This window comes from Lichenostomus cassidix, chromosome 2, assembly GCF_008360975.1.
Source record: "Lichenostomus cassidix isolate B80296 chromosome 2, HeHo_3.0, whole genome shotgun sequence".
Classification (NCBI taxonomy): Eukaryota; Metazoa; Chordata; class Aves; order Passeriformes; family Meliphagidae; genus Lichenostomus; species Lichenostomus cassidix.
In genome coordinates this window covers 2,015,863-2,043,857 of record NC_139482.1, presented here as the reverse complement: position 1 = coordinate 2,043,857, position 27,995 = coordinate 2,015,863, and the positions used below count along the sequence as shown (strand labels likewise).

The window sequence follows — 27,995 nt, the reverse complement described above, 5'->3', positions numbered from 1 at the left end:
TCCTGCACCACTTGTGTTTTGGGCCCTTCCCTTCCCTTCCCTTCCCTTCCCTTCCCTTCCCTTCCCTTCCCTTCCCTTCCCTTCCCTCCGGAGTTACCCCATAACCCTTGGACATGAGGGATCTCTGCTCCAGTCCTGTCTGTCTGTGGGTTTGGAGTCTCTTCTTGTTCCCATGATAGCTGGAGGGTTTCATCAAAGCAAAGAGTTGTCACTCCTGGGTCTGTCCTGGGGGTTGGGACACCGCTGGGGGTTTTGAAGGAGGTCACAGAGTCCCAGAATGGTTTGGGTTGGAGGGATTTTCAAGATCATTTATTTCCACCCCTGCCATGGGCAGGGACATCTCCCACTGTCCCAGGCTGCTCCAAGCCCTGTCCAGCCTGGCCTTGGACACTTCCAGGGATCCAGGGACAGCCACAGCTTCCCTGGGCACCCTGTGCCAGGGCCTCCCCACCCTCAGAGTCAAAAATTTCTTCCAAACATCAAATCTAAATCTCCTCTTTTGGTTTAAAATGATTCCACCTTGTACTTTCACTACCTGCCTGTGTAAAAAGTCACTGTGTCTCTTTTTTAAAGGCCTCCTTTCAGTACTGGAAGGTTCTGTTAATGTTCTGAAGGTCCTGTTCTGGCATCAACCCAGACCCATATGTGGCACTTCCTAAAGAACTAAAATTTCACTCCCACTCTGGCATTTCAAGAAAATTTCTGCGAAATGTTCAATTTGCTCTTGTAGGCATTTTATCAAAACAATGTGGAAGCATTTTGTGTTAGTTGCAAGCTGGACAAAAAAAAATTTCCATTTTATTTTGGTCGCATGACTGTTTCAGATAATTATTTTGGAGGATTTAAATTTTTTTTTTTTAATTTTTCAGAAATGCACCAATAGTATCATATTTCTGCAGGGATTTCAAGCCAGAGCTGTGTCCAGAGCTGTCCCAACACAGCCCATCTCACTCTGCTGACTGTAGAAGACACTTTTGGTTCCTGACATCAACTCTGCAGTTTGGGTTGCCATTTCCCCTGAAGCAGGATCAAAATCCTCTAGCTCTCTGAAAATGCTGAAATGAAATGATGGTAACCCAGGGATGGTAGACCCAGCTGAGCCAAAAATGGTCTTTTTGGGATATTTCTGAAAAAGAAGCCAATTTCCTCTCTTTTACTCCCAAAATCTGACTAAGTCCTGATCCTAGGCTGCTCTGAGATAGCTGCAAGGTGTACAGAGAGGCTGCAAATCATAATTCCTGCTCAAACACCTCAGAGAGAGGCAAAGCTTCCTTCCTAAAAGGAGAAAATATTAATTCCAAACCCTACTGATGGCATTTCTTCGTGTCACCATGAAATCTTCCCCTTTTCCAAAGGGTTTTCCTGATTTCCCATGAATTTCTCCATTAGGGTGTCGAGGTGTCACATTTGAGGTCTGGGAATGAAGTCACTTCCCACACTTGAGTGCTTGGATATGATTTGACTCTCCAGCTCCTTGCAGAGCATCTTTGCAAATCTCCCGGCAAAGCTTTTGGGATGGGGAAGAGAAAAGAGACAGGTTTTCCTGCCAATTAAAAAAAAAAACCCAAACCCAAAAACCACCAACAACAAAAGATCAGGAAACCAAACAGAATAAAGTCACCAGGGCTCTGTGCTCCTCCAAAAAGCTCTCAGCGTCCCGCTGCCCAGGCTGCCGCTGTGTCCCCTCCCGGCGGTGGCTGCTGGAGGGACATTTCCAACACTAGATGGAGCAGTGACCCTAGGCATGAAGGAGCAAAACCAACCTGCTTGGATTTCATTCGCTCCTTCCCAGCCTCCCATCTCGGCCCCGAAGGGAATTTGGGGCAGAACAGCTCTTTTTCCAGCATTCCGGCAGGTCGCCACCCCTCGGTGGATGCTCCGTGTCCTGCTCTGGGGACATCCCTGGGTGACCTGTCCGGCCCGAGGGATTAGGGTCTGTCTGGCGGGGGACATCGCCCATCCCGGGAGGTGAAGCAGGGATCAGGGGGATCAGGCTCGGGGTCATTTCCTTGTTGCCTTAACGCTGCCGTTCTTCTCTCGGCTGCACAAAGGCGGAGGGTCAGAGGTTGGGGATTAAAAGGTGATGGACAGACGTTTGGGGCCAGAGTACAGAGCGGTCAGCCAGAGTGTCTGGTGGCTGCTGTCCTGGTTTAGGACACGCTGGGGTTTTTCCAGGGATGAGGGGGATCCTTGGATCTCTCATCCAAGCCCACCGTGGTGGCACAGGGCTGTTCTGGATTGTCCCCACCTGTCCCCTCCAGAGCAATCAGAAAATAGCTTTGCTTGCTCCTCCTTCCCTGGCAGATTCTCCATCCCTCATCCATGTGGGATATCTGTGTTTGGGATTAGTGGGGTAGATTTAGCCAGCAAAGTGCTTTTCCCCAGTGATTCAAGGGACATCCATGCTGTGGTTCCTCAGCCCTGGCTGTGTCTGTAGGAAATACCTTCTTTGGCAGGTGAGCAGGACAGAACTCCCTGCAAATTGCTGCCTCAGTTTACCTCATAACAGAATGGTTTCAGCTGGAAGAGACCTTAAAGTTCATCCCATTCCACCCCCCCTGCCATGGGCAGGGACACCTTCAACCATCCCAGGTTGCTCCAAGCCCTGTCCAGCCTGGCCTTGGACACTGCCAGGGATGCAGGGGCAGCCACAGCTTCTCTGGGCACTTTGTACCAGGGCTGTCACAGCTGCTGTGCCACACATGGGCTGTCCCTCACCTGGGTGGTGTCTCTGTGACACGATGTGCTGGTGGGAATTAGAGGAGAGCCTTTACTTCAGGCTCAGTTTTGGATCTGCACTCCTGGATTTCAGGCCCTTGGCAGTTGTGCTTGTGTCCAGCTCCTGTTTGTCTGTGATATTCCATGGAATTCTGCACCTCAGATGGACTGTTTGGAGTCTAAAGGCACCTGGGATCTGCAAAATATCCAAGTTCCAACTGGGGCAGCTCAGCCAAACTCCTGCTCTTTAATGGGTGGATCTGGGCATTGGTGTGGCTTTTGTCTTCACAGGGGGTGATTTTGGGAGCACATCAAGGAGCAATGAGTCCAGCGCAGGACCTCCTGTCCATGTCCTACACCATCCCTGTGCCAGGACAAACCCAGACTGAGCCCCAAGACCTCACACCTTCCACCCCCAGCTAAGTCAGCATCAGACTGACCCTACAGGAGATGCTGTTGCTGCTGCTTTTTCAAGCTGGACCTCAAAGATGTGGGTCTGGTTTCTCTGTCCTGGCCCCAGCACCAAAAAACTCCCACTGGGGTCAAGGCACAGCCCTTGCAGGTTTCTCCATCACTCTGGAATGCTTGGGACAGGGGAAACCATGCCATAGCCAGGGGTGGTGGCACCTTGGGTGCTCCAGTGAGGATTTCCAAAGTCCCACCCAATGCTGGGAAGGTGACTTAGCTCAGGAATGACCAAATTCTCAAATACCTGAGGCCTGAGTCACTGCTCAGGGAGGAAAACAAGCTGCAAGCCAGGAAAGTCCATGGCTGGGATGGACAGGGGCAGTCAGGGGTTTGGGATTTTGGGGCCATAGCAGCACAACCCAGGGCATCAGGTTTGGGCCGATAATTGCAGCACCTTGTTGTGCCAAGAGCAGAGCCCAGTGCAGATTTAGGCTGAGTTGCTGAGGAACACCCAGGCAGCCAGAGCTCCACTGGCCCTGGATGAAATCACAGCCTCCCCTTGGATTTCTGCTGGGATGTGGAGGATCGAAGCAGAGTTCATCCCATGGGAGGTGGAGAAACTGAGGCAGAGAGCATACAGGAGTTGGTAGCTAGTGTTTTGGATGTGTCTGGGTCCTCATTGTGATCCTTGTTTCTCTGGGGATCAGAAAATAAACAGCCCCAAATCTCAGCTGTCAGGGCTGGATCCCAGCAGGGCTTTTTACATCCAACCCTTCTGAATTTCCCTTCCAGCTTGAGATGGAAGGTGAAGAAATTTCTCCCAGGGAAGGTTGTGCCTCACCCCAGGGGTTTCCAGCCCATTTTCAGGCCTGGTCACTCGTCCTGACAATGGAGGTCACCCTGTCTCTTTTGTGCCTCAGTTTCCTCTGCAGAATAAGATCCCTCAAACTGTCATCCCACAGGGATGATCATTAAACTGACAGAGGAGCTTTTTGATTAGATATTAGGAAGAAATTCCTGAACATGAGAGTGATGAGGCACTGGCACAGGTTGCTCAGAAAAGCTGTGGCTGCCCCTGGATCCCTGGAAGTGTCCAAGGCCAGGTTGGACAGGGCTTGGAGCAGCCTGGGATGCTGGAAGGTGTCCCTGCCATGGCAGGGGTGGGAATTAATGGTCCCTAAAGTTCCTTCCAGCCCAAACCATTCTGAGATATGTGCTGAGCATAATTACAATATTCCGATATTTTCTCTGCCAAGTATCCAGCAAAAAGAGGGAAAATCAGTTTGGTGTTGGGAGATGGATGGATGAGACCTGGTAATGATGGAGAACTGTGGAAATCAATCATTGCTGGTGCAAGGCAGGGACAACTCTGTGACATGGGCTGAGGCTGAGCTGCTTTTCCCCTCGTTAATTCTGAGTTCCCTATCTCTGCAAGCCCTGAGCCAGCAGGATAATTCACCCAGGGTGCCCAGGTGGCTGATAAAGAGCCGAGGAGTGATGGACAAGCTCCGAGTTTGCCTTCCTGGCTGGAGCAGCGCTTATCGCTCTCCCGGCGTTTCCCATTTTCTCAGCACTTCACACACAGGAGGGACATTGTCACTGCTCCTCGAGCTGCCAGGCGGGGGACAGGGGGGTGGGAAAACACCCTCCTCAGGCTCGCTCTGCCCGTGCCTAGGCTCCATAAATCAAGTGGATTTGCGCAGCTCCTCGGTCAAGTATGGGCATTAGCGCTGTGACGCGCAGTCATTCCAGTAATGTGCACCCAGGAATGTGCCTTATCTGATTTCCCTCTTGGATTTTCTCTTCCCCAGTCCTGCAAACCAAGGCTGGGTCTCCCCTCTGGGCTCCCAGACCGAGATATCCCGAGGGAGCATCAGTAGGGTGCTGGTGGGATTCACTGGAATCTTCCTGGTGAGCATGGATACAGGAATGTTCCCAACAGAGGGTGCAGCCTGTGTTTCTTGGACAGTAAAAATTCCCCAGCCTGGGCAGGAGCCATGCCATGCTGCCCAGGGAAGGGACTGAGATGTGATGACAGCCCTCCTAAAGAACTGCTATATGGGGATGGAAAATCCAATCCCTTCCCTTCATGTTTCGAAACAAGGCAAGGATGGAAAAATTACCTTGAGAGCTCAGATATGACCAGGTCACATCACAAAGACATCCCCCTCTGGATTTTTATACATGGGGAGCTTTCCATGCTGGATTTCTTTTGAAAAAGACTTTTTCCTCCACGGGAGCAGGAGGGGGTTGGCGGCCGAGGGAAACACGCCTGGAATGTGACAAGCCTGTTCTCCTGCTTGTTTGTGTAAACGAGTTGGGTCTATTCCCTTCCTCCTCAAGTGCACGTTTTTCAGCCTCCTTGCAAAGCAAATTTACTTTCGGAGCACATGGATGCCAGCACGGGGGGAGGCGTGGTGGCTGCTGGTGATAATCGTTAATAATATTAATTATTGTGAAGAATAAAGGGAAGGGTGAATATTAAAGTGATGGGTGGTGAGCAACATCCAACATCCAACAGCAGCCATCACCTTCATGCCTTTATCACTTCTCACCTGTCTCCTGTGAGAGCAGCTGGCCATCCCCAGCTGGGAATTCCTTCAGGAGGTGGTTTTCCATTAGGGAAAGCCCAGGTGTCTATGACTGACCCAATTTTGGACATTCACATTGCAACAAAGAGCTCCTCAGCTCCTGAGTCGCAGCTGCAGCCAAGAGCTGCAGAGCAGAACACAGAGAAATTGATAATTCACTGCAAAATTCACCTCAAAGGCTGGGGGGTGGCAACATCCCTGGTGGGAGAAGGAATTGCTCAGGTCCAGGAGGACACTCAGCCTGGCCTTGCTGCTCTCCCAGGAAGAGCATCTTTGATTTCTCCCGCTGATGTAAGGCTTTGAGATGTCCCCGTGAGGCAGATCAAGGGACAAAACTCACTGGTTTTGTCCTGAGGAAGTTCCTGGTTTTGTCCTGTCCACCCCTTCCACTGCTATCTTCAGTTATAACTTGGAGCAGTTATTGGTAGCAATATTTTGATAATAATTATTGTTATTATTATTAGTATTAATAATAATATTATTATGATGGTGGTGATCTCTGCTCAGCTACAACATCAGAGTGCAAATGTCACTGTCCCAGGAGATGCCAGGAAGTGCCTGGGAAATGAACCCCACTCAAGTGGCGTGCAAAACCCCCAAAATGTCCCCTCTCACTCACCACCACGGCCATCGGAGGGAGGAGGCAAGTTTTGGCAGTTTTATCCACTGAAACAGCCCCTGGGGCAGGGAATTGGGTTTTGCAGAGTGATGCTGGCCATGGCAAGGAGCTGTGGACCACCCGTGCTCCTTGCTCACCTCCCAGAGGTGACTGGACATTTCAGATAAAATCCATGGACATCCCCAGTGTCTTCCCTGCTCCCAGGGCAGCCAGCCAGCGATATTTCTCCTCTTTCCCTGTCATTGCTGGCTGTCAAACCGGCTCCTTGCTGCTGGGCAGGCTGGCAAATTGCCTTGGCACTACCTTATCACGTCCTCCCGAGCAGTGTTTTAGCTGAAGCTGTGCAGGTGAGGACAGACATGAGAAAAGACACCTCCAGCTTCTCCAAACAGTGCAAGGAGGGGGAAACTGAGGCTGTCAGAGGCAGCCTGGATGTGGCAATTTGGAGTAGAAGACTCATCCTTTGTGTCCAGACCCCATGGACCACCTGTGTGTATTTTCCATGGCCAGGTTAACCCTGACTTCCCCCTGGGCATGGACTGAGCAGGGAGGTCACCTTCTCCTCCTCTCCCTGTGGATCCTGCAGGTTTTCCTGGCTCCAGACTCTGCTTGCAGGATCACCAGCTTGGCTCCAGGTGCAGTGTTTGCTTTTCCCACTCCTTGAATTGGTCTTTTGATGACATTTGGAAAAATCCTCTCCATAACCACCATGCTGGTGGGATTTGTCAGCACCACAATCCCTCTGGGTGCCAACCCTCCATGTCCTGGGATGGACCCAGGGTGGTCCCTGGTGGTCATCAGGGCTGCAAGGCCAAGGGGGCATGTTGTGTTCTCCTCTGCAAAGCCAGCTGGGACCATTCCGTGAAAAATGACCTTTTCTCCATGAAAAAAGATGGCTCATGGCCCTTAATTCTCCCTGAGGAAATTTGGGCACAAGGAGACTGAGTGCTGGGTATTTGGGAATATTGCTGATTTTGTGAGGAAATGTTAAACTTCAGTGGCGCAAATGCCAAAATTTCCTGCCAGCTCTTTTTTGAGTCCCATTTTGTCTTGAGTTGTGCCTCATTTTGGTCCCTGTGGGATGTGCTTGGTGTGACCTTGGCCAGCAAGATCCTAACAAACTTCCTTCAGTGCAATTCCCTGGCTTGAATCCACTGGGCTTGGAGAAAGGACCATCCTGTTGGTTCTTCTGGTTTTGCATCCCCAGCTCTCTCCCTTCTCCATGCTGATGCTTTCCCAAGGCAGCCTGTTCCACCAAATCTCCAACTTCACCCTGTTCCAGCAAATCTCCAACTTCCCCCTGGAGATGTTCCCATTGGAGCAGCTGTCCTGATCAGCAGAGTCACCTTCTCAATCCAACCCATCCCACCAAATCTCCCTCCTGGAGATGTTCCCATCTTGGGCAGCAATGCTCCAACATGGTCCTCCAAGCCCTTGAACTGTGTGGGATTGCCTAATTCTGGGTTGGGTCCTTTCCTCGTGCAAGATTTGGTTTCTCCACCACAATTCCCCAGGTTTGAATGGACTCCTGTCTACTCCAGGCCTCTCCATCTCCCAAACAATGCTGTGGAGAGTGTCAGGCGTCGAGTTCTGTGTCGGGACACGTCCCAGGCATTGAGCTCCGAATGCCACGTGAAGATTGGGAACATTTTCGTGGCAAGCTGCCATCTTCCCCCAGATCATTTTCCTCTTGAGTGACAAAGCTGGCTCTGAAATGCTTCTAATGCTTCGCAGTGCTGTGGCTTTTCTCTCGTGTGATCGTCTCCAACATTATCTAATTACCACCCTCCCTGGAGCAAAATGGGGCAATTCCTGGCATTTTTAGCATGCTTGTGTTTGTGTCATGTGGGGCCAATCCAAGCTGATGGATAATCCCAAACGCTGGTGAGGCTTCAGTCTGCCTCTTTGCAGGCTGCTGCCTCCTCGGGTGATGGTCAGGAGGGAAATTTGAAGGTGGGGCAGAGGTTTTCAGCAGGTCTTTGCTCAGGAGCTCAAGTCATTATGGAATTGGGGTCATCATGGCTCCTCAGATGGAATTCTCTGAGTTTTAAACACTGGACAAAGCCAGCTTCTCCACTCTTCCCACTGGGAGCTGCACACCAGGTGCCTGAGAAGACATCTTCTGTGGACACCTCAGTTTGGGTTGTCTCAATTTGTCTGCTGACTTTCATCCCCAACATTAGGTGGGATGAATCCCACCTCAGCTGCAGTCAGTAGTGGTGGGACAACACTCCAGGTCCTCACTGGAGCATCTGTCCTCGTTTTCTTCTCACACAAACCCAGCCTGGCCCTATGGGCTCCACATGGGGTGGGAAATGTCACCCCAGCTGTGTGGTCTGGGGTTATTTTTATTCATGTCCCACTCAGGATTTCAACCTCACTCCTGAAGCTCTCACCCAACAGTTATTCAGACTCAAAACCAGTTGTTGATTTTTTTTCCCCTCTTTTTTTCCCTTCCCCACCCCTTTTGGCCAATACACTCGGATGATTTACTGGTGCAGATCTGCTGGATTAAGCCATTGATTCGATGCCTCTCGAGTGCCAAGAAACAAATGCTCTGCATTAAAATAAATAAAAAATGTGCCAGGAAATCCAGCCCTAAGTACGATTTAAGGGCTTCTGAAAAAGTTGCTTAGACGCTGGCAGGGCCACCCAGGCTCCAGTGCCTTGGGAAGATATTGCACAGGGATGATAATGGGATTTTATTCCCATCCATTTTATGGCCCTGTGGAGGCCAATAGATTCCTTCCAGCTTTAACAGGGTGGGAATTACTTATAATAATTATTTAATTATTTATAATATTTGGAATTTTCTCGTTTCTAAACCAGGTGAGCCCCAGACCACCAAGAAAAGAGCGAAGAGCAGCTCTGTGGGAGGATCACTGATGGATCAGCCCTTCCTAAGGTCAGAGATCCATGTTCAAGCTTCCCCCTACCCTCTGCCTTGCCTTTATCATAAAGTCCTTGAGGAAGGGAGTAATTTGATGGTGCAGCTGTTTAATTACTCATTAGAGTGGATATGAACTGCTCTGGTGATGGACATTTCTCCTTTGGTTTTAATTTGAAATTTTGGGACAAAAGAATGTTTCCTGGCAAGTTTGGTGGGAAATGGGATGTGCCTAAGAAAGTTTTATTAATTTATGAAATAAAAACACTCCAAAAATTGTTCAAAACACCAACTCACACTGAGCGGCTCTGAATAGCATATTTGGTGGCCTCAACTGGGTGATAATTTTGCCTGGTAAGCCCAACTGGAGCAAACTAGCAAAGGATGGTACAAAAATATTGCAAAAAGCCTTTTTTCTTTCTGGATTTCTGCAAATAAAGGTTTGGTTTAGCCCATGGCAGAAATATTTCAGCTGTGACCTTTGCTGGAGACTTCAAGGGAATAATTGAGGACAAAGAGTGAAATGGGGATAGGAACCTCTTCAAAAGAGACTTTAAAATATGAGAGAAGATGGAGTGAAGTATCTGTGGAAAATTTGGTTGCCCTCTCTGAAATATGGTCAAGACAAGGGTGAGAAATTCAGGATGTTTTAATCATTACTGCTAAATTACTTTATTTTGAACTCAATTCTGCTATTGAAAAATAGATGCTGGTTTTGGGTGCATCACCAAAGCCAAGTTTAGTGACCTCTCCCAAGGCAAGTCCAATTGGGAGCAGCCAGAGGGCCCCAAAGAGGGGTAAAAAAATCCATGTCTATGCTCAGAAACACAATTTGATCATTCTGAGCGCAGTTTCCCACTCACTAAAAATGCCAGGAGCAGTTTCAAAGCTTCTCAGCTATTCTGAACTGCAAAATAAATACCACTGGTTTAGGGAAAACCTCAGGAGGGTTGTCTTCCTATTAATTATTTCCAGTGTTTTTTCCACATTTTTTTCCCTGGGGAATATGATTTCCACATTATCAGCACTGTGTGATCTGTGGGGTTCCTGACGCTTCTCCCTTTTGCTTTTCCAACTTCTGGGCTCCTGAAATTTCGGAGAAATCGTGACTTTCCTCTTGAGGAACCAGCAGCTTTAACTCATGGAGAAACACCACAGATTCTGGAAAACCTACATATTCAAAGCTGACCAAAAGAAAAGGGGTTTTGTCCAAAGTTTAGATGGCTAAAAAGATTACAAGCGTTTGGAATCCTCACTGATCCCAACCTGCTCATCCCTCTCAGACCTCCACAGCTCGACAGCTGATGGACATTTGACTTTCCAGCCCCGTGCTGCTGAGATGGCAAAAGATGGCACAAGCTGGTAATTACTAAAAAATTATCACACAGCCAGGAACAGAAAAAAAACCCCCAGGGAATAAAATGGTGTGACTGAAGCTCCCAGCTTGCGCCTGGCACGTTTTCCCTTTGGCAGAGCATCTTGGGGCTCGGGGAGAAGCTGCTGAGTGCCCTTCATGGCCAGGACTCTAATTAGCCACTTGTCAGTCCCTGCAGGCAGCTGGATGGGCTTCCCCAGAGCTGTGCATCCCTCGGAGGGCACGGAGGGGAGGCTGGCAGCCTCCTGCACGATTTGCTCCGGCTGAATCGCAGGGAGCGGAGCTGGCCTGTCCTGTTCTCCTCCTTTCCCCCCCTCCTGCCTTTGTTTTGCTTCGTGACGAGCTGCTGAGTGTGTGAAGCGATGTGAATCGGGTTGATTTAATTAATCCCTTTAAGAAATATAGATCTGGTGTTGGTACATTTCCCCCGCGCCTCCCTCGACAGATTGTTGGCCGCGCGCTCCGGCGGGATTGGGAGCCGCTGGCACTGCTGCCTCCTGCTTTCCCCCAGCCAGAAATTTGTGATATAATCCACCTTTCCCCACTCGTTGTCTTCATGGGGACAGCACTGATTTCCTGGCTTTACACACCAGTTGTGTATCAGCATGCTGGGCGTGCTGCAAGCTGCCATCCCAATCCGCCAGGAGAGGATGGACAAGCCAACGTGGATATTCCCGAGGGAGAAGAGCTCTGTCCAACAGCCAGAGTGGTTCCTGATCTCTGGTCTGAATTTTCCAGCCAGGACACAGGTCAAGCATGAGGGATTTGGGTGTTCTTACTCACAAAGCAAATTATTACCTGGATTGAGCAACTGGCAGCTGCCCAAGAGGGGAAAAATTAGAGGAACTTTCTGCGGAGATTCTGCCTGTCTAGGGCTGGGATCTTATCAGGGCTGGACGATGTTGAGGAAGGATGTTTATCCAGTCAGACACTTTGTTGAAGAGATTTCTCCTCCACCAACCAGAAAAGCCCACACTCATGTGGAGAGCTTCCTCCTTGGCCGTGGCAAATGTACTTGAGGCCGTGTAGCTGAGCCCAGCCCTGAAAGCAGCCACTGTGCTAAAGTGTTTGCTTGGCCTCACGAGTGTGCAGAGAGGGAATTTCTCTTTAGGAAGCTCGAAGATGTTGGTTTTGAGTTCATTCTGTGCCTGGTCCAAAGCTTCTGGAAGGCGATGCAGAGTTATCGTTCATTTTATTTTATTTATTGTGCACTCAGATCAGGCTCTGAGCCTGCAAACTCATCCCTGAGCAGGGGAAAAAAATATAGCAGATGTGTCCAAGTGAAGAAAGATCTTGTTTGCAAAATGCCACCCTGAAATGCCAAGAGATCTCTCCCTGCTGGGAGGTCACCCTTCTGAATTTCCATCTGCTTCAGCCTTCAGTTTGCTTTGGAAACCTGCTGGAATCTTGTTCTCTGCTCCTCAGGGCAACCACACACCTCAGGCAAAGCCTGATTTTTAAAAAAAATATTCCTTTATTGTCTTTTCCATGGGTACATAGGTGTTTTACCTGTCCCTATAAAGGTAAAATAACCTTTGTAATGTTGTGTCTGAAGTAACTAATGTGTCTTTCTTCTTCAGCCCTGTGGGGTGTGAAGCTGGTGCAGTGAAGGTTGGTGCCCAGCAAGGATGGAGGAGAAATGATCTGCTGAAGGGCTTTGAAGTCCTTTTTAAGGGGATTTTCCTCTCTTACAACAGCCCTAGACTCACAGAATCACAATTTGGGCAGGAAGAGACCTCCAGAGGTCACCTGCTCCAGCAATGTGCTCCTGTGCCTCCTGGGCTCTGTCCAGCTCTGATGCAATTTGATCTGACACTTCCCATTACAAGTTGGTCTCTGAACTTTGCCAGATTTTCAGTGCTTGGGATGAAATTTCCAGGCCCACATCTGCCTGGACCTCAACATTTGCTGCTGTTGAGAGCTGAGGCCTCAATGGTTTGTTCCTCTCAGCAGCAGCTGCTGGTTTTGCTGGTGTGAACTCACTCATTTTGAGGCCAAGAACTTCTACCCCAGCTCACAGTGGTGTTGCCTTGAGGATTTTTTCCTCCTCCAGGGAGGAAAACTCCTGTTTGCACATGACCAGGAGAAACTAGTTAAAAGGCAGAAGCCAAATCCTGCCACATCCCATCTTCATGGATAATCCTCCAAGCACAGAGCCATTGCCACAGCCAGTCTTGGTCCTGGGATGTTGCTGGTCAGAGTTTGAAGCTTTTAATTGCAGTGACTTTCCCTTTCAGTAATTATCACTGGTGGCTCAAGGAAGCCACTGAGGTTAGCAAGGCTGGACAAACCCCATGGAGATATGAACTTTCATAAAAAGATAACTCAGACCCTGCAAAGTATCACAGAATCATAGAATAGTTTGGGTTAGAAGGGACCTTAAAGATCATCTCATTCCAACCCTGCCATGGCAGGGACACCTTCCACTATCACAGGCTGCTCCAAGCCCCATCCAGCCTGGCCTTGGACACTGCCTGGGGAGTGACATGTTTGGGATGGGATTTCTCAAGCTCAGAATATCAGTTTCTATAGAAAATATCATTCAGTTCTGCCATTTTTGGACAGGAAATGTTTTTTTTTTTTTTGGCTGAACAGAGCCAGCTGCAATGACCTGCTTTGTTGTTCACCAATGGAAAACCATCCAGGACCACATTGCTGCTGCTTTTCTGAGCTCTCATGCTCTTTGCTTCCCTCTTTCAGGCTGGCTGGGATGTCACAGCCATTCTCTGGGCTGTTCATCTCCTTGGAGCTCCCTCACCCATGGTATCCAACCCCACATTCCTGCAGGCCAGCCTGGCACCTTGGGCTCTCACAGGCCAGCAGTGGAAAAGCAAATTTTCCTTCTAGGTGTGTTTGAAAGAAGGCATCAGTGAAGAGTTTCCAATGGAAAAATACCAAACTCTTGCACTTGACTGAGAAACAAAATAGATTGCAACAGTGCTTTCCTCTGGGAGGAACTTTCCTACCTGGGGGCGATGAAGGGGGAAAAAAGGCTTGAATTGACAGGTATGAGGTTAAAATTTGTTGTGTCCCATTGGATTTTGTCTGTCCCCAAGGATGGAGGCTCCACAGCCTCTCTGGGCAACCCCATCCTCACAGTGAACAAGCTTCTTCTTACATTTAAATGGCATTTCTTATTTATCTCTCTCCATTGATGTGCTATTAATTATTTTATTTCCAAGGCCCACCAGGGTCTTTGAAATGAGCTCCCTTTCCAGTGCTCCCTCCTATCCATGGGTTTTCCAGCCTAAAGCCCAAATTCAGGTCCAAATTCAGGCTCCAGCTCTCTGGGGGCGATGTGCAGACCTGACCTTGCCCTAAAGATGGTCCCACCCTGTGTGATGGGGAGCAGGGAATAAGCTGGACCACCTTTCCAACACCTCCACCCACACCTCCCACTGCCTAGACATCCCACCAGCCATCCTTGTGTCCAAAGCCTGCTGGGACATGGCCTGAAATCACCTCCCCAGTGCTCAGAAGGGGATGGGGGCTCATCTGGTGGCTTCCCAAGGTCCCCTGAGCAGCAGGATCTGTCCCTGGGGCTGACAATGGGCTGCTTGTTGGGCTGAAGCACTCAGCAGGACCCCGAGGTAAAGGGGAGACTCCCTTTTACTGCTTCTTGCTTAATAACAGGCTTGAGGATATTAATTACCTTAATTAAGGCTGGCCAAACCTGTTTGGCTTGGAGCTGGGAGTCAGTGGGACCAGCTCTCTCAGCTTTTTTCTGCTCTCAGGTCTCGTGATGTTCCCCAAAGAGCGAGACCTGTCCTATTTCAAAGGTAATTAAAAGGCTTTGGAGAGGCTCTGAATATCCTGAAGCTTTCCAGTCCTGGAGCCCTCCTTCAGTATGGGGCTGTGCTGCATAAACAGCAAGAGAAGTGGCTTTTCCTCCCCAAAACAGAACCAGATGTTTTTAGCAATTCAGGGGAGCACTGGGCTCCTTCCCAACCATGAGGGTAAGACAGCAGCAATGCAAAAAAAGTAATTCTTAGGATCATAAATGCTCTCTGGAGATGTGGAGGGTGGGTTTGCAGGTGAAGAGGCTGGGCCAGCTGTGAGGTTGGAGGTGACTGGCAGTGCAGGCAAAGCCTCCTGACTCAGTTTCCCAGGTGGAAAATGCACTGTGTGTCACCAAGTTGTCACTCTTCCTGGCATGTGGGCAATATTTATCTGGGTATAATATTTATCTGGGGTATCACAAGTAAAGTCTGGGGACTCATTCACTCTGATTTCACCCACAGAAGTGACTTGGTGGTGAATTCCACATCAGTGGCATTGTGTTCCCAGAGCCATGTGGTTCTCCTGGGTTTCCCTGCTTGTTGTCACTCCCCAGAGAGGATGGTGTTTGCTGGTGACCTCTTGTCATGATTCAACCTCTGTTTTCCCTTGGGCTGCAGCTCACCTGGGGCTGACCTGCAAACCCTGGTTTATGCATTTGTGGGTCACACTCTGCCCGTGGCTGAGGGAGGACACTGCTGTGGTCAGTCTGAAATTCACCCTGCAGCAGAGCAGGGCTGTCTGGGAGCACAATCCAGGAGATATTTGCACATCTGGTGGCAAATCACAGCAGGCCTGCTGGTCCATGATGTCCTTTGTAGCCTCAAAAGGTGACAGAGATACCAGATATCCACACCAGTAACAACTTTGTCTCTCTCTCTTTATCCTGTTCTGTCCCATCTGTGCTCATTGGCTCCAAATCTCCCATTTCCTGCTGAAAAAATGAAGATGTGTCATGGGCCAACCCCTTTAGAGGTGTCACAGGTGTCACTGGCCACATGAAGGCATCTCAGCGAGGTGATTGACCTCCCACCTCATCTGCCTCTGGCTTCAGGGAAGAACTTCCTCCAGAAGGACATTTGGAGCTCCTGAGCTGGAGTTTTGCCCTGACTCACCTCCCAGAGGCATTTTTCCTGATTTTTTTCAATCCTTCTGAAGGCTTTTAGGGATATTTCTTCTGTGGTGATGGCAGCTGTGATCCTTCATGTGATCAACACAGAGTGAGACTTAACCTAAAAAATGTGCCACTTCCCTCCAGTGACTGTGAAAGGACCCTGGAGTTGCTCAGGAAGCATCTCATGATGGTTCAAACCCTGACAGGAGTTGCTTTGGGTGATCCCACAGCCCTGGGGTTGGTCACATGAAGTGCTCAGGGTCTGTTTTCTCTGTTTTCTGGCCTTCTTTCCCTTCCAGATCTCCAGCTGGAGAGGATCCAGGAGTTTGGGGTGCCCAGGCCACCAGCTGAGGTCCCCATGCTCCAGACCAGGCTGGACGGAGTGTCCCTGAGCCTGATATTCCTCCCCTCTGCACAGCAAGGACAGCGATCCCTGCTTTGGTGGAACAGTGTTTTTCCTTTTCCTTTTCCTTTTCCTTTTCCTTTTCCTTTTCCTTTTCCTTTTCCTTTTCCTTGTCCTTGTCCTTGTCCTTGTCCTTTTACTTTCCTCCCTTTTTTCTCTTTGCCTTTTATCTTTTTCTTTTTCCTTGTCCTTTTCAGTTTCCTTTTCCTTCTTCTTTTCCCTCTCTTTTTTTTTCTTTTTCCTTCTTTATTTTAACTTTTTAAATCTTTATTTTTCTTCCTTTTTTTTTTTTTTCCTCACCAGGGCTGCTCTCCTTTGTGCTTTTGAAACCCCTGCAGGTTGATTTCTTGTCCATCTGTGTGCGAGAGACCGAAATCCTGTGTCCAGTAGTGCAAAGATAAAACATCCCACGGAGGTTAGGAACCAGAAAGAGTGATTTTCACACAAAAAGCTGGGAGCTCAGGTACTGAGAGCGCAGTTCTGTGGTGTTCAGGGTGGAGTTGACATCTTGCAGGCTCTCAGAAGATGATCCCAGCTGGAGATCATGGTCACACACATGAGTTTTGCCTCCTCCATGACTGACCCTGATCCACTGCCCTGCTGCTCCCTCCCTCCTGTCCCTCCCCTTCCCTCCTTGGCCTCTGCTGGATCCCAGCTCCAGACACAACCCCAGGCTGTCCAGCACTGTCCAGCAGAGCCTGCAGTGGGTTTTGGGGGATCTCCCTCCTGCTGGACCTCATCCAGGCTGGGTTCCAACTCCTCTCTCACTTTTAATCCTTAACATTGAATCAAAGGCTCTTCTCCACACTTGATTGTAGATTTTTTTCAACCACTTCTTCATTTCCAACAAACTCCCTGAGCCTCTGAGTTGGGATGAAGCTTCCCAAATCTTAAACAACTCAATTCAGCTTCTTCCCCCAGTCCTGGTGCTTTAACAAGATCTCCAGCCTCTTCCAGGAAATGTGTCCTGTGTTTTGCCTTACCTTAGGAGCAAAAAATTGTTGCTTAAGCAGGTTTCAGGCATCCCAGCCTGTGACCTTTCTGTAACTGTTTGAATGAATGTATTGACTTGTTCTGTGAATTATAAACTCATTTAACTCTTTAGTGACTCCCCGGTGCTTGGTGAGAAGGGCTCAGATCCAGGGAATAAATAATGTGCCAAAGTCTCTTTTAGCTTATGGGAATGAGGATGAATAATCCTTGTTTCAGATCTGGTTCAAAATGCCCTTTCCAGGGGCAAACCCTAACCTCTCTTTTATAAAATGCTTTCCTGACTCTCAGTCTATGAGAAATAAACGTGCTGTGCCTTTAATCTTAACCCTACTAAGGTTTTCTTCTTTAAAAAAACACACACAACCCAAACCAACTGCACTCCAGCAAACACCTGTATTGCCACTGAAAGGCCTTTTGCTAATATATTTTTCCCCCCTGTTCTTCTTGATCACACCTGTCTAGCTTTGGGCAAAATAAAATATTCACATAGCTGCCAGAAGTAAAGTTCTTTCCTGGCTTGAGCTACTGTGTGTAAAGATCTCCAAAGAAATGTCAGATCACTTTATTGAATCCTACTGAAAACTTGTTTGACAGTAACATGCAGAAAGGATCAGGACCTCTCCATAATTGCCAGTGGCTTGAAAAGAGCGTTTGTTTTGAGGGCTTAAAAAATGTGGGGCTTTTTTCTTTCTCTCTCTCTCTCTCTCTTTTTTTTTTCTTCTTTCTTTTTTTTTTTGTTTTTAAATGTGATTTGTGATGAAATTTGAATGCGTTGCAAACACGCTGCTGGTGTATTTGCATAGATGCATGAACACACGCTGCCTGCACACGAACACATGGGGAGGGCTGCAGCTGGAGTGCAGCCACTTCCATTGCTGCCAGAGCCCAGCCAGCAGCATCCACGGGCCCAGCAGGTTAAAATATGCAATTTTTCAGCTGCCCTGAGCTTCACACGGGGGTAAAAAGCACCTTTATGCGAAGGACTTTTGCCCTCGTGAAGCCCTGAGTGTGAGCAGGTCAGAGGTACTTCAGAGGGGTGAATTCCACCCTCTGCACACTCTGTCTCACGGCCCTGTCCTCCCCTGAGTGGGAACAAATAGCTATTGTAGTGGGGAAAATAATTAGGAGCAGGTGAAAGCCTATTTTTAATGATGCCCTGACCAAACTGATATTTAATTTACAATAGGAGAAGTTGCTCCCAGATGTTGATTATGGTTTGTCATTCCTGTGTCTGCTGTGTGAAATTCGTGCTCCTCTGGGTGAGACTCAGTGCTAAGCTCTGCCTTGGCTTTCTTCTTGAATTAGTCTCTGATTTTGAAAGGACTAACCTGGGATTACTAATGGGATTAAATTCTGGGACTCCCAATTTTATCTGAGCTTCCACATGGCTTAAATCTGAGCTAGCCTGTGTCATGTAGCCTACCAGACCTCAAACTCTGGTTAATAGGAGCACTCAAACCTCAACTCTGGCTTTCTTTTCCCCAAAGGTTGTTCCTGTCAGCCCAGGATGAAGCTCCATCCTCAGGGAGGGATTCTTGCTTTCAGGTGTGATTTTGCTCAGCAACCCTCAGTTCCTCAGCCTTCCCCAAGTCCTCAGGTGATGCCACACCCAGGTTTTTTCAGATTCAAACCCTGGCCCCTGACTTTCTGTTGTCCCCACTCTTCTCTGGTCATTTCCCTGCTGAAAGGCACCCTGGATACCACAGGTTTTTGGGAAACCTGAAGCCACAGGTGGTGTTCACGTGGTGATGGTGTTCACCTCCCCTGCCTTCAGATGTCCACAAGGCTGGTTTGGCAGTCTGGGACAGGCATCTGCTCTTTGCTGCCCACAAAAACAAACAGGAAAAGCTTGAGGAAAGCTTCAGCCTGAAGAAACATCACAGAAATTGCCACCTTCTCTGTATGTTCAAAGCTAAGAGGGTTGGACCATTCCCAAGCTCTTTATCTCCAAAAGAACTTGGTTTTGACAGTGGAGACAGCGGCTGGGCTATATTTGTGTTCTTAGAATCATGGAATATCCTGAGTTGGAAGAGATCCTGAGGGTCATTGAGTCCAACCCTTGGTGGAGCCATAGGGACTGAGTGGCTGAACGTGGTTTGCATTGTACACCTTGACATTTATCACACTCATTTTTCAATTGTCATTTTTCAAATTTGACCTTTGGGGCTCAAATAAACCTTTCTGTGCTGCAGAACAGAGCAGCCCAAGGCAAAGGGCTTTCCCAAGGCCACGGGCTTTCCCAAGGCCACAGAAGGACAGAATTGAAGGAGAAGAGCTGGTGAGGGCAATATTTCCAGCTCAGAGGCATTGGCAGCAGGATGTGTGGTGGCTGATGGGGTGATGTTTGCTGTCCAGCTCCTCTTTCCCAGCTGAGGGAATGACCTTGGCTTCCTTGGCTCTATCAACAGGAGCCCCACAATTAGTCAATATCCCAAACAAAGTCCCCTCATGAAACCAGCATGGGATCATCCAGGGATTCACCCTAGGAGGGATTCCTCACCATGGAGGTGATTTTGAACACATCCTATGTTCACAAGGACTCATGGAGCATCCTGCTGCAGGGATTGAATGGGAAGACCAGCATGGTCCTCACCTCCCACCCTGTGCTAGTGGCAGAAGGCTGGTTTGGCACTGAAATCCCTCATCTATTTAATTTGTGTTTTTCACAGCTGTGGAAGGGGAGGTGAAGGATAGCTCAGCAAGCTTCTCCTGGTGGTCAGGAGCCTGGAGTTTGCAGTGTCCCATGGTTAGGGAGATCTTTCCCTGTGGGTTTGGGAGCACTGGATGAGGGGAAGCTGCATGGATCAGGAGCAGATCCTCCTGCATGGCTGAACCAAGTGAGAAGAAAAACTCCAGACCAGCTCTACCCACATAAAGCTTGCCTAAAATGACCCATTTTAACAGCCTTGGCAGGGCTGTAAAACCTTTTTTGCGCCACTGTTGCAAGAGAGAGCTTTAAAAAGTCCTATTTGAGGACATCCAGTGACCCTGGAGGAGCTGGGATCACCTGGCACACCCAAAGTTTGCTCTTTGGTGGAACCTCCCTTGGTTTGAGAAATCAGGAGACTGAGTTGTATTTATTTTTGTGCCACACCAGGGTAAGAGTTATGCCCCGATGTCTCCCACCTTCCTGAAACCTGGAATCACCATCCTCTTGGAGAGGGACAGGGCCAAACCTGATCTGGTGTGGCCCAAGTTGCCCATTGGGATAAGATTTTCTCAGAAACTTTGTCCTGCAGATGAATCCTGGGATAAAATCAGTCTGCTCATGTGTATCCAGAGTATCTGCTCCTCTTCAGAGGGACAAACCCAGGGGATATCCAAGCTGGATCTACAGGTTGCTCTGCAAAGGTGGAGAAAAAAAAATCAAGCAGGATTTAAAATCTCCAGTCTGCTCTGACACTGGGGATCCAACACGTGTGGAATTTTAAATCAGCACCTCCAGCAGGTCCCTGAATGCTGAAAGCATGACTTGCACCAGCTGCTTGTGTCTGCCAAACACTTCCCATGCAGCTCTTCATCCCTGCCTGTTAGTTCCCCACGGATAAACCATCCCTGTCTCACTCTTGGGGTTGAAAACTGTTTTGGTGATGGAGTCACAGCCAATTTTGATAGTATCATCTCCCAGTGCCACGCGGTTTCATCCCATGACAGCAAACTGCGAGGCTTTGCAGCTTCGCCACTCACTAATCACTGCTAAATAAGCCAAGGGGCAGGAAGGCCACTGAACTCATAACAGGCGTGTTTAAATCAAGGAAAGAAAAATCAGAGGCCAAAAATTAAGGCGCTTTGATCCTTGATTTTATGTCGACAGAGACGAAAGAAGAACACTGAGGCTTTTTACTTCTTACCAGCTGCTGCTTGAACCAAAATAATTGGATAATTAAAAGGCCTTGCCTTATGTCAATTTTATTTAGGTGCCTTGATCCACTGATGGAATGTGTCATTGATAGAAGGTTTTAGAGCTCATTAGAGAAATCCTGGAGATAAAGCCAGGGCTCAGTGCCTTCAAAGGGCTGTCAGCTGCCAGGGGAGCAGGGATGCTGGCCTGGGGTGTCCCCATGGAATGGTGCCACCAGGGAGACACTGCTGGAAAACAGCTGGAGGAAAACAGGTTGTGCCTGTGGCTGATTGGGGTCTGAAGGGACACACTTGCTTTCTGTGATGGTGTGGTGTTTTTCCTTGGCAAGATAGTGGAGATTTTGGTGTGGTGAGACTGTGAAGGTCCAGCCCAATTCAGTGATGTTTGCAACGTCCTGACAAGTGCGGTGTTTCCCTAAGGAAAGCCACCTTCCCACCCTGCTGCTCACCAGCCATCACCAGCCTCCTCTGGCACTGAGCTCTTGGAGTGAAGACCTTGCCCTTGGCTCAACAAGCCCCAAAATTTTATCACAAGACTCAGTTGGCAGCTATAAATAACTCAAAACCCTGCTGTCCCTTTTGAGAACACCCCCACATTTAACACACACATTTTATGTCTTGGGAGGGGTTTGACTTGTATAGAAACTCTTCCTTGTGTAAATGCATCCTTTTAGACCAAAGGCTGAGGATAACATACAATTCCTGCCTGAGAAAATGATTAAAACATTTGGGACAAAGAACAATTTATTGTGAAGTAATTCTTCCCCCTACAGATTTTGGGGGAATGCTTCCAAAGGCTCCTGAGCAGGAACAGATGGTTCATGAGAGGCACATCCCTGACTCTGTGACTCGTGTGAACCTTTGGAAATAGAGTTCCAGGTGCTGATGGCTGGATGCTTCTGAAAAATGAACCTTTATCTTAAATACCTGCATCAATCTGCTAACATTGGTTCCACAGTTAGAAGTCCTTGACTGATTCCATTTCCCTGTTTATTCCTTTATGTGACCACAGAAAACTGCAGTTCACAGCCAGAGAGGATGAGGTGGTGTCACCTGTGTTTTATATATATATATATCTATATATATCTATATATATATAAAAATATATGTAATATATATTAATATATATATGAATGTATATATGTGTATATATATGTGTATGTATGTGGTATATGTGTGTCTGTCTAAGGTCTGTGTGTATCGATGTCTTTAAATAGTAAGAAGAGCAAAGAAATATATATAAATAAAGAATATATTAAAAATATATAGATATATAAAGATATATATAATATATATTATATATTATACATACCATATATATTTCTATATATTAGATAATTATTATGTATTATATTATATCATAATTAGTAGATATATTGTATATAAATATATAATATAGATATATTATATAATAGACAAGATATAAGATATAAGACATAAGATATATATTTATATTTTATATCTAATATAAATATATATATATATAATATATATATAAAGCTATATATATGTACACACATATATATACTTCAGCGACAAATTCAGTCTGCATGCAAACCCAATTAAATGATGTGCAGCCAGCATGGAGGGAAGCACAGGGGGAGAAATGTCCTCAATGATTCCTGACTCCAGAGGGGCAGTGGCAGCTGCCTGATCCCTAACAGTGCCATTAGCACAGCTAACGAGCAGAATCCATCCCTGGGGTGGCAGCAGGACTGGGGCACTGCGTGAATCCGAGCAGGCTGTGATCCTCACAGCAGTGGGTGGCGCAAACCGCAGCGTGTGAGCTCTGCTTTCGGCTTTATTTGATTTGTGCCTGAGCTGCAGGCTCTTCTGGGGTGTAATTGGCTGTGCTGCGTGGCCCAGAGCTGGGCTGGGCTCTCATCTGTTCCCCGACCTCTCCCTGGAACAGCCTGTGCACTGCTCTGACATGTGCAGGGATTGCGGTGTTGGCTTAGCATCTAATTAGCCCGAGTGATACCTGCGAGATGAATATCTCTACAAAAAGCTTTTCTGGGCACATTTCATTAGGCATCCCTCAAAGAGCAGCCTGGCCTGAGGAAGGAGCAGCGTCTTGTCCTGGGACAGCTGCCCTGGGGGCTCCCCATCAGCCCCTGGACCGGTTGGATGTGGTGTGTGGGGTCGTGGGGTGAGGGATGGCCGTGGGGTGATGCTGTTCCCTGACACTGTGCCACCCTGGCTGTGGCTGAAGGGTGTGATGCCTCTGGTGTTCCCAGTGTCCAGCACAAAGCAGCCTGAGCTCGTCACAGCCAGCTCTCCTTCCCTCTGCTCTGCCTGGCTGGTGGGGATGACATCCTGCAGATCCTGTGGAAAAGGGCTATCTGTGGTGGGTACTCAACCAGCAAACCCCAAGGAAGACATGCACAGGAGATGGGCAGAGGGTAATTTGGTACATGGCAGTGTGGGGAACATTCTCTGATCCACAGGCCTCCCCTCTTGTAGGCTGACCTGATTTTGGAGAGTTTACCCCTCTGATAGATTTGGACCCAGTGCTGAATTCCTGTGGAATTCCAGGCATTACCTCTGGACATTTATTTATAAAGTATAAATATAAGGTGATTCTTAAACAACACAGTGATAAAATGAAATATTCCTTAATCCAATTGCCATTGAGGGGTTTGGATTGGGGCTGCTTTAACCAATATCAGAGTCCAAAAGTCAGGCTGAGAAAGTCAGGCTATCCCAGGTTGCTCCAAACCCTGTCCAGCCTGCCCTTGGACACTTCCAGGGATCCAGGGGCAGCCACAGCTTCTCTGGTCACCCTGTGCCAGGGCCTCCCCACCCTCACAGGGAACAATTTCTTCCTAATATCTAATGTAAATCTAACATTTTTCAGTTTAAAACCATTTTCCCCAGCCCTGTCCCTCCAGGTACTTTTCCAAAGCTCCTCTCCCGTTCTCCTGGAGTCCCTTAAGGCACTGGAAGGGACTCTAAGTTCTCCCTGGATCAGCCATCCCAAATCTCCCAGCCTTCCCTCATGGGAGGGGTTCAATGGAATGAGTTTATGTGCACATATGGAAAGGAGGGGGAAAGAAAGTGGGAGCAATGCAAAGAAAGCCCTCCCTTGACAAAAAGGATGAGAGGACTTCTGAGAATCCTGCTCTTCACAGGTGTAATTCTTTCTCCAGGCAACTCATGACAAACTCCCATCTGATGGTGCCTGAGTGGAAGCCTGATTGGACTGGGAGTGACTTGTGTGATGATGATTCCATGGTTCTCAGAGGACTGCATTCCTCCTCATCCTCTGCCTCAGAAAGAGATTAAATGGCCAGAGAAGGGCTGGGATTCCCCTTCCTGTCTTCTTGTGTAAAAGAAAGCCAGACAAGGATAAATTCCTGCTGGAATTAGAAAACACATTTAGATAAAACATTTGTCTCTTCTAAAACCCTTGTCATGTGAATTGGCATCCTCTCTGCTAAATTTTTCCATCAGTGTTAAAACAGGTGCCATGTTTTGTGTTTAATTACAGCTAACTTTGGGTTTTTGCATTGAAATCTCCTCATACCTTTGTGTGACAGACTGAAGAGCTCTTTACTACTGAACATCCACTCAATGGACTATTCATGGGCTCACAAACTGCCATGTTCTGTCCACAGAGTTGGTGGATTCCTCTAATGGTTTCCAACCCTGCATCAATTGCCAGGACTCTCCTCCAACTCCTCTTTGATTTAACAGCACCTTTCATGACTGAGCCTCCTGGTATTCCACTTTGCAGCCTGGGAGGACTGGCTTGGGCACTGGGAGGACTTACCAGGACCATTCAGCATCTCCTTCCCCATCCCTGATAACCTGCTTTGGGTCCTGCCCAGCAGGAGCTTCTCCCTCCACTGCCTGCTGGAGCAGCCCAGGGGAATCTGGGAGTGTGGGGTCATGAGCACATCCCAAAAATTCAACTTTTCCTCCTTTCCATCATCCAAGAGCACTGGAGATTTCACCAGTAAACCCCAATTGCAGGCAGATTTGGGCTGAATCATAGAATCATGGAATAGCCTGAGTGTGAAGGCATCCACAATGATCATCCAGTCCAACTCCAGGCACCCAAATAATCCCACCTTGTCCTGAGAGCGTTGTCCAAACACTCCTGGAGCTGTGGCAGCCTTGAGGACTTGACCATTCCCTGGGGAGCCTGGGCACTGCCTGACACCATCTGGGGGAAGAACCTCTTCCTAAAATCCAACCCAAACCTTCCCTGGCTCAGCTCCAGCCGTTCCCTGGCTCCTGTCCTTGTCCCAGGGAGCAGAGATCAGAGCTGTCCCTTGGGAAGCTCTGCCCTCACTCTGCTCCAGCTGAACAATCCCAGTGCCCTCGGCCTCTCCTCCTATGGCTGCCTGCTGGGATGCCCAAATCTCCTCCTGCATTCCTGCTCCCAGGAGGAGGAATACAGCCATACAACCACCTTCTTCTCTTCAGCCCATCTGCTTTTACCTTTGGGCCTCACCTGCCTTCACCCACCTGAACAAGGCAGTCCTTTTCCTCCACCCCGTTGACCTCAGCCTCTTCCTTACCTGCTGATCCAGTAGACCTCGTGTTGTGTTGTCATCAGCAATTTTTAACTCATTTTTTTTTTTTTCCAGGACATGGAGAAAACGTTACCATGCTTGTTGAGGAACGGTTCCCTGTGGGACCTGCCTCGGAACACACCCATCTGGCAGAGATCCCTTGTTTAGAGGAACGCTCCGAGACCTACGTTAGCTGGTTTTTAATCCCTTTAATGTGTGCCATGTTTGGGACTCCAGCTTCTTAATCAAAATATCATGCAGTACCCAGGCAGTTGCCTTGAGGAAAATCCAAGTAAAATTACATCAGCACTCTTCCCCTTATTAACCACGCTTGTGCTGTTATCACAAAATGCATCAAATTAATTTGACAAGATCTATTTTTCATAAACCCAAGTTGATTGGCAGCAATTATATTACCTTCCTTTGATTCCATAATAAACAAATCTCATATGAGCTATTCCATTATTGTTTTTTGCTGGGATTAATGGCAGGCTGGCACTCTAGAACCCGTGTTGTCCTCTTTTAAAACACTGACAGAACATTCATTTTCTCCTGGTCCTCTAGAACTTCCCTGGGGTTCAAAGACTTTTGAACAGGCTCCAATGCCTTCCTGGCCAGCTCTTTAAAAACCTGCTGGATGTAAATGATCTGAATCTGCAGATTTATTAATGGCTAGCTGTGGGAGATGCTGATTACCATCTCCTTGCTTATGGTTAGAGCCCTAAGTGTGATCATCAGCAGTGTGTGGTAGAAGTAGCTTGTGCAGCTTTTTCTCAAAATGCAGAACTGAGGTCTTTATTGAACACCCAGGGCTTTTCTTGGTTATTATCCATGGTTCCACCATTCCCCTGGAGTAACAAATTAATGCTCTCGTCAGGGTTTCTTTTGTTGCTTGCACAAGAAAAGTGCTTCTCTTCAACCTTGACTCTGCTGACTATAAATATTTCTTCAAGTCCTTTATTTCCCTTATTGATTTCCCCCACTCCTGAGCTCTAGCTAGGACAAAAATGTCTTTTTAACTCCATAAATTACACCGGTTTTATATTAATACAACAACTCGCTTGTTTTATTCCTTATCTTAAATACCTACTTTTACTTTCCTTCTTAATCTGCCTTAAAGAAAAGCCACTATGGTCTCTCTCCTTGTTGATAACGACTGTGGATTTTAAATCAGCAAGCAGAAACACTCTTGAATAGTTCACATATTGACTCATGTAAAGTCTCTCCTGTTGAAGCTGCTGCTATTTGACCACTTGGATCTGTTCCTCCTTTGTTGTAAGACGAGGGTTGTAGGGAATTCCTCTCCCTGGGACTCAACCTGTGATGGATGAATCCTTGCCATCCTTGATTTTCTGAGATGTTAAAGGTCTTTCTCTGGTGTGTGGTGCAATTTTCACCTCTCAGCTTCCACATGAGTGTATCCAGTGTCCCTCATGGAGCACAAAGCTGCTGGAGGACATGGTTGTCTCACTCGTCACTGAAACCTGGTTGTCATTAATTCACATTAGCCCCTGGCCTGCTCTACCTTCTTCATGTGGTTATGAAGATTTGCTGATCCTTGCCGTGCCTCACCTCTGGACCATTGTCATTGTGGTTGTGGACAGTTAACTGGTGGTGTTGCATGTTCACCCAGAGCTTTCCCTCACATCTGGATGAAATACTTCCCAGGGACCTTGGCAATCAAGCCATGCTTCAAAACCATGTTGCTCCTTAGCTCAGGACCTTGTTTTGGCATTTTCTAGTTCCAGATTCCATGATTTGTTGACTAAACCAGCCTGGTCTGACCTCACAGCTGGCCTTGCTTGGAGCAGGTGGTTCAGGGAGAGATGAAGTCACCCAGCATGAGGGGTCTGGGAATGACTCTCCTGGTTCACTGGACATGGAGGTATTTGGTCAGTTGGAATTGATGACCTCCGAGGTCTTTTCCAACCTTAATGATTCTACAAATTTTAATTCTTAAGCACAAAAATACAATTAGTGAACTCCCAGAATCTGCTGCTACAGAAGGTTGTTGAGGGACATAATATTATCAGGGTCAAAAATTCATGGATGAGAGGCTCAGCCATGGGTGGAGAAATAGCAGAGGGGAACTCTCCAGTATTCCTGAATGAGGGATTTGGCTGCTGGGACAAGAGCCCAATGACTGCAGAAAGTTGCCATCTCTTGTTTCTGTGGTCCCAGACAGGTTACTGAGCTACACTCACTGCTGCTCTGACCCAGTGAAGCCTCTCCTGCACTTCCATTCTCTTACAACATTTCTTGATATAAAAATGCATTTTTTCACTTGAGATCTCTTAGAAGTTTGCCTTTCCCTCCTCCAACTATTGAATTCTCCACAAGATTTTAAAGAATTGCTCTCTGCATGTCTCTGAACAGCTCTGCAGGTGTCTGTAGGACCCTGAGCCCATTGAGGACATGTCCCACACTCTTGGCCTTGCTGAGTTCCAGCCCAGGCACCCAGTCCTTTTGGGGACAAAGCTGTGAGAGGCTTGGATGGTCCTTTCCTCTCCGTGGGAGGTTCTGGGCTCTGCAGAGGGGATGCCTTACCAGGACTCTGATCTTGCTCCCGAGCCAACACATTTTATAACCCGTTTTTCTTAGTGTAAACTGACATTGGCAGGAGTTTATGTCAATATGTTGGGCCAATCCCCCAAGACTCCAGATAAGAGGCAAACACTCCACTCTTCTGCTGCCTACAGCGTTGAGAGAGAGGCCAGACTCGATCTAAT

At 47.9% G+C, this 27,995-nt stretch overlaps 1 long non-coding RNA gene across 1 annotated transcript; it reads left to right on the top strand.

The window, feature by feature from the left end:
- The first annotated feature begins 9,162 nt into the window (after positions 1 to 9,162).
- Positions 9,163 to 25,719, top strand: LOC146440693 (uncharacterized). The gene is made up of 2 exons (XR_014849641.1): positions 9,163 to 9,241; positions 25,342 to 25,719. It is a non-coding gene; the product is annotated as an uncharacterized LOC146440693 (long non-coding RNA).
- Positions 25,720 to 27,995: the final 2,276 nt, after the last annotated feature.